The sequence below is a fragment of the Trachurus japonicus genome, chromosome 1, assembly GCF_045865225.1.
Source record: "Trachurus japonicus isolate A0001 chromosome 1, Traja_1.0".
Classification (NCBI taxonomy): domain Eukaryota; kingdom Metazoa; phylum Chordata; class Actinopteri; order Carangiformes; family Carangidae; genus Trachurus; species Trachurus japonicus.
In genome coordinates, this window is record NC_140907.1 from 20175940 (window position 1) to 20190107 (window position 14168).

Sequence of the window (14168 nt, forward strand, 5' to 3'; positions counted from 1 at the left end):
GAAATACAAAACAACCCCTAACCCTAACACACACACAACAAACAAGCAACTAAGATGTGATGCATTAACTTCATCTTATGGACTGATACAGGCAGTTAAAAACAAAGGATATAAGTAAAAGACAAATATCTTATGGACACTTAAAAGCCAAATGAAAATGTTGGTTTTAAACTAATAAACTCAATTCGGGTAGACCATTAATTGCTATAGCAGTAATTAGTATAGTATATATTTCATAATTATATCTAAATAATTGTTTAGGGAATTTAACTATTTTGTATCCTATTGTTAAAATAATGAAAACAACTTTTCCGTCTTAATCTCCACAGATTGAACTGTGGTAAATCTTGACTGCAGATCCTCTAATCTCCACGCTGTTCTGTTGTGTTGTCTCTCTAGACTGTTCAGTGGGTGGCACTAGAGAGCTGCTTTATAGTCAAGAGCATCATTAACCTCCCAAATGTGTTACCCAGTGAAACAGGTGCTTTTATTTTCCTCGTTTACTCCACCCTCCACACAGAACAATACAAATAATGCACCACTTTACTTGTTGCCCACAGGGAAACACTCTTCAATAACTCCCACAGGCCAGGTCAGAGGTCAGGCTCAGCTTCAGGGCTGCAGCCTAAGAGCTGGTTAGGGATTCAGCATCTTGTTCATCTTGTTGCCCACAATAAAGCAGGTGCTGGCTGGCACTGAGGCTTGCACCTGCTTTTTGACAAAAAAAAATCATGTCACAGTACGGAGACTTAGACCTAGACTTAGATAATTAAGTCGGGAAATTCACATCTTTTTGCTCTAAAGTATTGTCTTTCTAAGCTGTCGGGACAGATTTTTATACATTTGTCAAAATTTACACTTATCAAGTTTTTTTTGCAAATTTGTCAATGTATGTTTGGAAATTAAATCACTTCAATCAGACCCAATTCTCCAAATTGTCCTCATTGTTAAATTTTATAATTTATGAAATTACCAATCATTTGGTTGTTATTGGTGATGTAGAGTGAGGAAGTTTTGCATCTGCAAATTTGTCTTATATAATTTTAGTTCAATTTTTGTCATTCATGTAATTATTATTTAAAGGTATAGAGATATTGTATTCAATACATGGAAATATTTGCAAGGCAGAGTATGTTATTCCACAAATCATCTGGATCAGAAAATTAGCTTTTCATATTACTTCCAGAAAAAGCTTTAACGCCGTGTTTAGTGCCGTTGATTCTCTTTTTGTACTGTTATTTAAATCTGATCTAGATTTACGAAAGTCGTTGCTCAGTAACCTTGGATCTTGGAGGTTGAGGGAGGGGTCATGGAGGGGGTGTGGGCTTGGATTTGCATTTTGAGTATGAAGAGCTGCAGGTGTCAGACAGTTAGACCCCCCCGCCACGCACATAAACATGCACGCACGCATACACAAAGCCGTTACGCATGGCTCTTACACCAATACAGTCACTGATTTTATATGTTAAGAAGCAACTGTGAAAAGCATCTTTTTCTTCTTTTGATCCCCTACTATCTATCTCAGACCAGTAGAGACGGGAAGATAATGGAGATTATGGATGTCAGACAGGGTTAAAACCACAGATATTAGGGTCACAACTCACCATGGGAGAACTGGTTACCTCTGACTCTTGACAGTTTCAGACTGGTCATTTCTGGTTGTGTTATTTTTTGGTAAATGTTTTGTTTTGGTACAAAAGATTTGAAACATGTTAAGATGTTTGCTTTGTATCATAGCATCCCAACACTGCAGTGTAATACAAAAAACTGCAGCAACAAACCCGGTCCTATTAAACATATAATGCATTACATATTGTATTGTGCCTTGAGGTGCTACATCACAGCAGCTATTCTTCGGATACCACAAAAACACCAATTAACTCAGAATTAAATATAAAACCTACAACTATGTCAGCAATGACATTCTAAAGTTGAAGCGACTTTGGTTTGCACACCTCCATCATCTGATACAATCCAACATAGCGTTACTACCACAAATAATATTTATCTATTTTTAATTTTTATGACACTTTTGTAATGTTCAGTTTTTTGCAGACTCTCTCAACAATAGGTTGTAGCATTAAGATCTTAGTTAGTGTTGGTGCTACATCGGGTTGGACTATATTCAGAGTTTCTAATATCCCCCCCCCCCCCCCCCCTTTATGTGCATAGTTGGCACAAAAACCTTTTACTAAGGCATCAACATCTAAAAGACTATAAGTGTGTTTGTCATCTCTTCATATTTCCTGACTTCCTCACTCTGTCTGTGAAATGTAGTTAATAAAACTTCAGCCAAAGTCAAACTGAAATGGCTGGATGTTGTATAACTAAAGAATTGGTTTCACTTCTATTTCTGACATGGATTAATGCACACTTGTTGCATTTGTGAGTGGTCAGTATTACTTAAAAATAAACCAGCACGGACATGTTCATTGTAGTGAAGCAACAGGTCATGCAGTGCAACAATGTGGCTCATTGAAAATAATTTTAAGATTATAAAAAAAACCTAGCCTAATTGCAAGGAGGAAATCTACAGTACACTGAAATAAAGTCTACACAGTGTAATTTTATACAAATTATAATACAACAGCTGGTTTAACATAGGGATATACATAAAGAAAAGCTCAGCTCCTTCCTATGAGAAGATCATGTTGGCTGTTTATACCCTCACAATGCCTGATCCCATGAGTCTGACATTTAAAGTCACTAATACAATCCTCTTGCCTCAAATCCAACAGGCTGAGATGCACACTGAGTTTTCCTGAGCAGACAGAGAGACTGAGCTCTCCAGGGCTCAGGGGGAAGGAGATTATTTAAGTGTTTCCCGTCTCCTCTCTTTGGTGGCGTTTTTGGCTGTTGGCCCTGTTTTCATTAACGTTAAAGAGGCTAAGTGAGGACAATATGAGTCAAAGGCACATGTGTGTCTGTAAAGACAGCATCATGCAGCTGACGTTTCTCACCCGCAGTCAGGGCATCGCACATGGCAGAGCAGCCAAGGTAGACAAACACACACACATAAACACACACTGCTGTGGAGAAGGAGGAGAAATCCCCATGACCAATCAGGAAGACCTGGAGACACACAGTCAGTGGGGGACGAAGGGATGGACATGGCAGGAGTGGGGGTGGAGGGTGAGGCTGGAGAGGTTCGAGAGAAACAGGGTGGGGTGAAAATTAAAAACGGGGGAGAGGGAATGAGGAAGAAGATCAGGAGCTGAAGAAAGAAAGAGAGAGAGAGAGAACAAGGAAGCCTTAGGTTAGGGACAGTGATAATGTCTGAGTGACAGTTGTAACAGTCCATTTATCATCAAAAATATTTGGACACCTGGCAGAACATGTAGGTCTCAGTGCGATAATATAAATATCAACAAGGTGTTCCTGAAAATATAACACATCTGACTAAAAATGCTTTAGATGTATATATGGAAAAAAAATACATGATATAAAACAAAACAAAATTTAAAAAAATCTAAAATTGTGCAGACTTGAACATGTCCTACTTTTAAGGCTACAACTGTGGACGATTCACAAGCATCACACTGTTTATACTTGAGCTCTGAGCAGAAGCTTCACAGATTAGCGACCTAAATTGGATAAATTGGACAAAGTAAAGTTTGCTCACAGTTCATTTTCAGGGTTTAGGGAGGCAGAGTGAGGATAACTAGGGTAAGTCCAAATAAAGGAGACACTGTGGCGTGTGTGTGTGTGTGTGTGTGTGTGTGTGTGTGTGTGTGTGTTATCCCCTTACACTTCTCCATAAATTTATATTTTAGTGCTGCTTTTTCCTGTGGATTTCCTAATGAATCAAAGAAAATAGTGTTGAGGAGAAAATGATCTGCTTCAAATAGTTTTCTTTTCTGGAGAAGAGTTTAGTTGCTTTCTTCAGTTGAACAGTATTTCTTGAAAATACAGATAAAAATCAGTGGAGCACAAATCACATATCACACTTGTATTAGATTTTATTCAACAAGGATATCAAAATATCATTCACTTTTACCAATTATTTATTCAGAGCTCTAAATATTAAAGTGAGGATATGCTGCAACAAGTGAGATTTTGCAACAATCTCCACAACACAACGTAAAGCCAGAACAAAAGCTCTCATGTCTTTGCTGCCTCCTTCTCTGTCGTTTTCCTTCCTCCACCAAAGTGAAGACATTTCTAAACGGCAGCTCTCACTTCTCACTCATGATAAAAGAATTCCACTTGGGCCGGCGCTCACTCAAGAAAACCTAATCAATTCAGAGCAGTAATATACTTGTAGCACCCTCGAGATGATGGCTCCTCACTCACAAGTGTGTGAACTTCATTCATCCATTCTTCAGTCCTCTCAGAAAGACAACAACCTCTCTAAACCTCCAGGCCGTTTAGGACTGATTCTGAGCCCTTAGTCCCAAATTAGTGTTGTAATTTTGTCTGTGCAATAATCTCATCTGGGATTAGAGTTTGTATTGGGCAACACTTTGTCACACAGTTGTAAAGAGTTTAACCTGTAGTGGTTCTATTGTGTATGTTTGGAAATGGATCGTTTTCTCATGGCCATTATGTCCTAGAGAGGGTCTGCACCTTTTTCCTCGTGGAGGGAACATCTTTTATTTTCTACGTATATTGTATTGGGTGACTTCACCCAATTAGGCACAGGAAAACTGTAGAAAATGTAAATCCCTTTTTGCTGCAGTCAGAGAATATCAGTTGTGTCCGCCATCATTAGACTGGGAGTGTACTTGACCAATCTTTTGAATCAATGTGACTGCAGTGTAAAGTGGAGATTAACTGGCCATTCATGGCTATTGCACACAATTACAGGAACAGGAAAATTATAGGAACTCATTAAGAGCCTGCCAGTTAGATCCAAAGTAATTTAACAACTGATGAGTATTTTTATCACAAGTTAATTCATTGATTATTTTTCTAATGAACTCAGTAATAATTTTGTCTGAGAGACCACGGTATAGTTTTCACATTCCATTGATCAACCAACACTAAAAAAATTTCAAGTGTTATCTTGCCCAGTGTTGTAGGCTGGTGTGCTTTGTTGTGTTTTGCCAGAAAATCCTAAATAACAAAGCAAACAGAGAATAAATGTCCTCCATTTGTGCCTGGAAATACAAGAACAAAATACCCAATTTCAGCATTCTGTTGTAATGGTTTGCAAACAGTCACAAGTGTAGTGTGTTAACCAGATGTTTCATCAACGTCACTTTAATCGCACCTGGAATTAGGTTGGCTGGGACAAAATACCAACTCATACAACGGCTTTATTAAAGTCATGTATGTAGCCAAAGTTGCCCCGACACCAAACTAGTGGTAGTTATGAATCCTTCCCCACCTGTATAGTAAAGTTACATACAAAGTGACATTCATAAACCATCCATAAAAGATTTACAAATAACTCTTAGCCTTTATGAAGCATTCACTGACTGTATTATAAAGTGACATACAGTACAAAATAACATGCAAGGTATTCATGAAATAATCTTAAAAATGTAACTTGCCAGTTCTGAAGTGCAAAGTAGTCCAGTCAACACAGGCTTACATCCAATATTAAAAGCTGTCATGAACTATTGCAACAGGATGCTGAAGGTGCAATTAGGGGACTTTTATTAGATTTATAAAAATCTCAGTTCATTATTCAGTAGTAATGTTACCCGATGTATGAATGCTGAGTCGTGCAGTAATGTAACCCGATGTATGAATGCTGAGTCATGCAGTAATGTAACCCGATGTATGAATGCTGAGTCATGCCTGATGAAGCCGCTGTGAATGCATACGAACACCTTATGGAAGGTGTAATAAAGTGTTACCCAGCTTTTTAATATTAAGATTTTATGGACTTGTATGCCAAGATTTTTTATCCTTCATTGCTGATTGTTTCATAGAAAGAAAGAAAAAGAATCATGGTTAATGTAGAAAAGTTTAAGTCTAAAACCATCGTCATAACCACACTATGTGCCTTTTTATTATACAAGTCATGAATGGTTTTGATTCATGTCTTCCAAGTCAGGAACAGGTAGAGCATTCAGATATTTGCAGTTTCTGTAATTTGACTTTTGTTAAGATAAAGTTATTAAATAAAGGAGTGATTTTGTTGATTATTTTTTAGATGAGTATAGAATTTAGTTTAACATTGATTTCCTCACAGTGACCATTAATTTGTCTTTTCAATGCAAAACACTCAGTAAATGTCACAAAAGCTATAGGCAAACACTAAGTTAATGTCTTTATGCTGCTCTTGTCTTTTTTGAAAGGTGGTTTGAGATGATCTGAAAACCTTAAAAGTAGATTAGTGAAAGAAACCCCAACTTTGATAAATCAATTTGTTTGATTTCAGAGTCTGGTCCAGTGTGTATGTGAGTGTGTTGTGTGCTTGTGTGTTAGTAACAATGCATCACTGACCCTTTGATTGGGGGATCAGTCGCCGCCTGTGCGTCCATCTTGATTTGATGGCCGGAGAGAGGGCTGATTGACCCTGCGACCTTTCTGTGTGGGGCGACGCTCCTCCATGTCCGGAGCTGCTGTCAGCGGGTTAATGAGCGACGGCTGCTCAGGGCACGCTGGGCCTTGGCTGAGTGACCGGGCCGGATGACCACCCTCTGCTCAGACCATTACGACCTCTCTACGGCCATCAGTTTAACAACCCCTACCCCCTCCACCTCCACCCGACACCCGTCTTCTTCCTGTCTCCTCCCCCTCCAGAGAAGCTGAGACTCTGACTGAAAGCTCAGGTTCCCACTGCTGCTCCACCACACCGGTCAGCACTGGAAATGCTCCCTGTCCATTTGTAAATAGACAGGGAGTAATTTAACTCAGCTGCATATAAACATCAAATTAATGGTTTATAACAATATAGTTATGAGCAAGTGTTTATTGTTGGGTCAGCCATTATATTTCATGAATGAATGGGCTACTTAACTACAGTACACAGTTTTACATATACCATTATTATGTTTCATCACCTTTGTGTTGTTAAACATTTACATGTGTTGAAGTAATAAATTATAAAGAAATACATGCCTTAAGAACAAGTAGAATAGAAGAACAGTAATATATCGTAACAACCATGTAATATTTTGTTTTAAGCATTGATTTTCTGTTGTGGAGCCTTTTTATAGCAGCAACAGGTACATTAGCAACTTGAAAACCCAATTATGAAGAACGAATGTGAAAAATCAATTTGGATGTAACATAATTCACTTTATCTTAGTTCAATTTTAACTTCACACTTAATGGGTAATTGTCTTGGCAATTTTTGTAGGATACGTTACAGTCATTTATATACTTATATGGGTCAGTGACAAGCAGTTAGGTCTGCAAGAGTTAATGTTAATACTTTCTTATTAAGGGATTAAAAAGATTGATCAACCAAAATCAACAACTTACAAAAGATACAAAGTGATATATGTTTTTCTAGTTAGGAAGCCCAAACCCACTATATTTAAATCATTCTACCAATGTCATGGTTCAAAGCGCTTAGTTGGAAGTTTTTGTCATTTGCAAAATATTCTGACTCTGCTTTTATCTTTCACTTTTTATGTATTCTTTTTGTTTGTGTTAACTTCTCATATGAGCTCAGCAGATTTGACCCTTGATGCAGGAGTTGTCTTTCTCGGTGCACGTGAAGTCTCGGGGCCTCACCACGGCAGCAAAAGCGCAGCTGAAAGCGGCCCATCCCAGTGTTGGACGTTTGTTAAAGTGAACAGGGTAATGAATTTTAAACTGCTATAGTAACAGCTCTCAGACATGTGGTTTTAGTGTGTGAGCATTGGTGAGTGGGTGGGCGTGTGTGTGTGTGCGGTTGGGATTTGCAGTTTGTGTCTATGTATCTGTATGAATGTAGGGGGATATGTGCATAAATGGGGGAGGGGGCTGGGAGTCAGGCTCTGTGTATGTGTGAGTGTATGTGCTGAGGATAAAGACCTAGCAAACCAGCCTGGCTTAGTTGACAGGTGACAAGGGTTGTTTTCAATGGGGATTTTGTAATACCAACAGGGAGGAAAAAGCCGGGGTACCAAGGGACTCCTGAAAAGAGAGAAAGAGGACTTTTATTCTGGCAGTGAAGGAAGAGAGAAAAGGCCATGAAGGCTTCGAGGGACTTAGGGATCCCACTAATCAAACTGCTCCACCGTCTAGCGCACTCATTTTTATTCAAAACGTAGAAATGCTAAATCATTCCAATCGGATTGATCCCTGTGTCAGCGCCTGTGTGGCATTTTCATTCTCGTCTCTTCTCCGTGTCCTCAACTTTGACATATCAGTCAAGCAAGGACAGGGCTGTTACAAAGAGGACTGATCCAGAGGCAGCCTAATGGTTAAGGAGTGGCATTTTAAATGTTGTTGGTAAATTTGCATAAATTAACTTGGCCCACTTGAAAACAAACTGCTTCAAGATGCTTCATCTTTGTCAGTTTTTACCACAAAATCTGACAGAATAAAAGCTTCAGTCCCAGATAGAGTGAAGTGGGCTGACACCATGGACCACTGTATTGTTTGTCAGACAGTTGGCCTAATAGCAGTAACACATGATATCAGTCCATTCACTGAACAAATATCAAAACTAAAGCTAAACAAAAAGTCCTGTCATAGTTTCTGGATATTTGGTTTTCAGAGTCAGAGTCAGTTTGTTTTTGTTTTTCAGAATTGCTATTAAAACTCAAATGAATAAATGAAAGAAATGTAAGTTCATATCACAGTGAGAACAAGTTTATATATGTCAAACCAAGAAGAAACATGGTTGTCTGTCTGTCTGTCTGTCTGTCTGTCTGTCTGTCTGTCTGTCTGTCTGTCTGTCTGTCTGTCTGTCTGTCTGTCTGTCTGTCAAAGTTCACTCTCTGAATCCTAGTCTCAGGTGCAGCCTGTGTGATAGTTTGTAAAGATCACATTGAAGAGGAACTGCCAGTTTTGTGCACACAGATCAGTTTACTGTGAAGATGCTGCTCAATTACCTGCCTCCCCTTTTATGTCTGGGAGACCTGACTCAGCTTCTTTACAGTAATGTAACTCAGGATGTCCCAGCTTCTCTTATTCTTTAACATCAACCACCTACATTTATGAAGTGTAATGTTAATGTCATATCAACTGTGTATGGACAACAGGTCATGGCACAGCAACAGGAATGAATAGTATGTGATCTTACTCTGTAATGAAGTACAGTTGCCACCACTGAGCATATCAAAATCCAAGTTATTCCAGCATGATTTAAGGTCTGTGAGGCCCCAACAGAAGTAATTTGTCTCTTTATGTACTGAAAGCGTGAAAGATGTCATCAATATCAAAGTCACATTTATAAGAAATTCTCAGAAAATTAGGAAAAGTTATGACCTACTCCCTGAATGTTTGGATTGGGTTGCTGCATACAGTGTAATCATTTCAGAAAGAAGGGAATCCACCATGGTCTGTCTGACCGTTATTAGCCTGATTCTGTCCTGGCAGAAGAGTTAAATCAGTTTTAATTGAGATCCAGGTCCTGCAATTTTAGTGATGAACTGGCTGAATTTAGAACTGCATCGGTGAGCAGTCAGATCTAGATTGACCAGCAGGACAACTCTTGAAAAGCCAGGGGCCTGATGGCATTAGTGGCCGATTACTTAAAAACTGTGCTATCACTTATATTTTCTAGCTGTCTTTATCACTGAATAAAGTTCCCATGATATGAAAGGAATCTATTGTAATTATAGCCGCCATGGTCCTGGTACCAAAGAGGTTAAATGATGATCGGCCCTGTGGCGCTTACCTCCTTCGTAATGAAAAGTTTTGTGAAGAGAAGTTTATTGGCCATGACACAAAATGTAATTGACCCAAACCAATATACATACCAAGCAAGGAGAGGCGTAGAGGATGCTACAGTGACAGCGATGGATTTCGTTGCTGGGCACCTGGAAGGCAATAAGACACATGCACGCTCATGTTGATTATTCATCAGCTTTTACCTGCATGCAGCCTCATATCCTTGCTCGTACACTTTATCTGACACTCTGATGTGTACAGGATCACCCAGGGGTGTGTTTTGTCCCACTGTTAATTGTGCTCCACATTAATGACTGCCAGAGTACATTAGAGTCATGGTCCATCATAAAGTTTGCTAATCATCAGCCTCATGCAGAACCATGACGTGGGTCATGGTCCTGTTCTGGACAATTTTGTCAAAAGGTGTGACGCCTCCTATTTGAAACTTGATGTCTCAAAAACTAAGGAGATGTTAATCGACTTTCACCGACATGCTCCTGTCATGCCGGCACGCACTCTGATTAATGGTGTTGCTGTGGAGACAGTACGGCAGTATAAGTACTTGGGCACTATCTTGGATGAGAAACTTATCTTTCATGCCAACACTGATTCTGTAAAAAGTTTCTGTTCTATTCTGTTTTCCTTAAAGCAGAAGTAAGCGATCCGGTCGTTTGGGCTAATGCTGCGTTCCAGGCAGGCTTTTGAAACCGTAAGTTACAGCTTCAAGTCACAACTTACGACTTTGTAGCGTTCCAGGCAACCCGTAACTCATGTTTTTCCAACCTGTTGCACCTGTTTTACCGAACCGTGAACTCGTACCAGATCGAACTGGTACGACTACACAGGTCGGAAAAACACGAGTTACGGGTTGCCTTGAACGCACCATAACGTCTTGTCAGCCGATGGAGTTAGCAGCCCCCGCCCTCGTCATGGATCTATTGGTCCTCGTCCCTACGTCACCACATTCACGCGCATCCCTTGGCTGCACACACAGCCCTTCATGCCGTTCATGCCGTTCCCACTTTTATTCTTTGGCGTTCAACTCAGCATGAGACTCTACCTCTGTTTTAGTGTTTTATGGTTTGTTCTATTCATTGTTTTTAATGTTTTTTATTTTAATTGTTTTATTTAAATTCTAAATTGTTTTATTGCTTTTAAATTGTTTTAAAAGCAATTAACAATTATTATGTTATATTTATTCTTCTGTTGCATTATGTACAGCACTTTGTTTCAGCTGTGGTTGTTTTAAAGGGCTCTATAAATAAAGTTGAGTTGAGTTGAGTTGAGTTCTCTCTCCTCATTGGATAAAACTTGTAGGATACAAGGAAAGTTTTCTCCTCGGCTCAGAGCAGAGCAGAGTGACTGACAGACCCGTGTTTCAGACCCAACACTCTATGTAAGTGATTGCCGTCGAAAGATATAATTATTTAAGACTTATATTAACACAAAAATATCGCTTACTTCTGCTTTAAGGAAGTTGTGAAGCTTTCATGTCGACAGGTCACTTGTTTTATTGTTCTTTTATAGAGTCAATTTGAACTTTTTCAATGATTTCTTCAGTATGGCCAATAGAAATAGACTGGAAGATGTTGTGTTAAAGATCACTGGCATTAATTTAAACAATCTCGGCCATGTCCATCCCAGCAGACACTCTGCACCCTCTTAATGCTGAGTTTCAACTTTTGCCCTCTGGACAGAGGTAGCTATACCTCTCGTAGCAAGGCCAAATCAAACCAATATTTAAAATAATTTGTTCCTTTAGCTGTTGGTTTTTTAAATAAGCTCTAAAGCTCATCTGAACTGCACGGACATTTTAACTAATCATCTATGGACTTCTAGGATTTAATTCTTAGCTCATTGCTCTCATGATGACTTATTTAGTTATTGTATGTTTTAATGTGTCTTTTTTTTTTTACTATATATTTTTAGTCATATTTAAGTACGGTATATTTCATCATGTGCACAATACTGTTGCAAACCAAATTGTCCCCTGGGGATAATAAAGCCAATCAGTCAATCAATCAGGACCATTATTGAATCCATGTAGCCAGTGCTGTGATTTGTTGCACACGGTTGTTGCACTCTGAGCTCCTGAGTGTGTTCACCTCAGTAACATCAGAGTGGATTAGTGGCAGGAGTGAACACAGAAATCGGTAATTGTATTTAAAAGAGACAAGTTTTCAGGGTTAAACACCCTGCTGTGACCCAGCCTGTCCAATGGAGAACATTTACCCAGGCAAACAGTGGCCTCTCCCCTGCCCCCAGCCACCCACCCACCCACCCTCCGTCCCACCACACCCACTATGGTGGCTTGTACCACCCCAGGAATAAAAAGAGGAGCACTGACTCAACTCTCATCCTCTCCGCCACCGTCAGAGATTAAATCGTGAAATGATCCAGTGTTTGTGTGGTCTTCCTATGAGAGGAGAAAGGATGGACGAGGGCGGAGAGGGAGAGAGGAGCTGGAGTCAGTGTGTGGGAACCACATAGGGAGAAATCCCCGGCTGATCCAGGCCAACACACTTTGTTTTTTACCCCTCCGTTCCCACCCCTTCCCTCCCTCTCTTTCTCTCCATCCATTTTTTGGGGTTTTCATTTTTATTCATAGGTTGGTCGGGGTGGAGGGAAGGGTGTCAAAAAAGCAGGGGGCAGTTTGTGAGTGTGTGTGTGTGTGTGTGTGTGTGTGTGTGTGTGTGTGTGTGTGTGTGTGTGTGTGTGTGTGTGTGTGTGTGTGTGTGTGTGTGTGTGTAGCAGGAAGGGATTGTTAGTCGGCTGATGCCAGTGGATGTAGGTGCAGGCCTGCCAACAATAGCCACAGTGTTGTTTGGGTAGTTGCGTCCAGGACTCTTGGACATTCTTCCCATGTCAGTATAATCACTACTGGGAGGTAGCTCCATTAGGGATTACCATATCATTAATAGTATCCATGACTTTTGTTCAAAGGCTACTTGTGTAATGTTGCCTTGTGGATGACGGCTAATCCGCTGAGCTGCAGCTGTAGGAAAGAAGAGCGGTAGATCCCACCATCAGTTTCTCTCTCTGCCTCACACACACACACATGCAAACACATATAGAGGCATCTCTCTGTCCAGGCCCACGGGGATCAGGCCACTGAAAGACAGATACAAACAACAGTCAAATACAAAGTTCCCCCCATAGAGAAAAAGAAACATCCATTCTACACTTCCCAACTGATCCCCTCCTTAAAGCCAAAGACCAACCCCCCACCTCCCCCCTTTCTCTCCGCTCTCTCCCCCGATCCCCGAGTTGGCTCTCGTCCTCCCATTAAAGCCTCTCCGCTCCTCTCAGATGGTGGGCCAGATTAGGAGGGGAACAATAACAGTTTTCAATGTAAAATGTGCATCTTGTTAGTCCTTTTTCTCTCCTCTCCTATCTTATGATGGGGAGAGAAAAGGAGAAGCGTAAGCGGCCATTCAGAAAGTTATCTGTGGGTGTCTTCCACAAACGCTGGCTTGTTCTGGGGCTGTTTTTAATCCTCCCATTTCTCTCTCAGCCGCTGGATTTCAGCAGAGAAGGCTTTTTTTGGAAACTTTGGTTACTTTTTTTGTTTGGTTTTTCTCAGATACTATTTCCATATGTGTTGATAGAGACTTTCAAATGGCTTTATCTCTATGGATTTCTCCACCAGCCCTTCAGGTGTTTTTGCACTCTGATAATTTGAGTTGGGTCAGATTTTTTTTTAAATTTTTTCTTGATAGTTTTGGGTTAAAACAAAAAAAAACTAAAATAAAACAGAAAATTATTTTTTGCACCACTCATTGTCATGAAAAATACTTGAAAAAAAAAAAAAGTTAACTTGTGTAACCTCAACCTCCAATACCAATACCCTCTTTTAAATATCTTTGAACGTAACATGCAGGATGTCTTTACAAAGGTTATGTACATTCACTCTGAATATAATGTTACGTAAGTGAGGTTGAGGACTTGCTGAATAAATGTCTGATACAAATAAGGTCAAATCTTTCTGTTCAGAGGATCAATTTAGTTGTTTCTGCTTTGAATGGATCTGAGAGTCACCGCAATGTTGGCACGATGGCAGGGAGAGCTGCCAACTCTGAGAGCAGCAGATAGCTCTGAATGATGCACCCTCAAGCCCTTGTTTGTTTTCCTAATGGGCATTAACACATTCTGTGTGTGTGTGTGTGTGTGTGTGTGTGTGTGTGTGTGTGTGTGTGTGTGTGTGTGTGTGTGTGTGTGTGTGTGTGTGTGTGTTGGCCTTGTGCTGATAGCAGTTCAGCTCAGACGGATATTCTTCTGTTAATTCAGATTAACTCAGCGCTACTGTTGCAATGGACAAGAATGAATCTTGTTTAAATGAATAAATGTTATGTTTATGTTTTAATGAATTAATATTTGTTATCATCTCATCCTCACAGTCTGCCAGCCAACACTCTCAGGAGTCCAGCGTTCCCACAGCAACATGG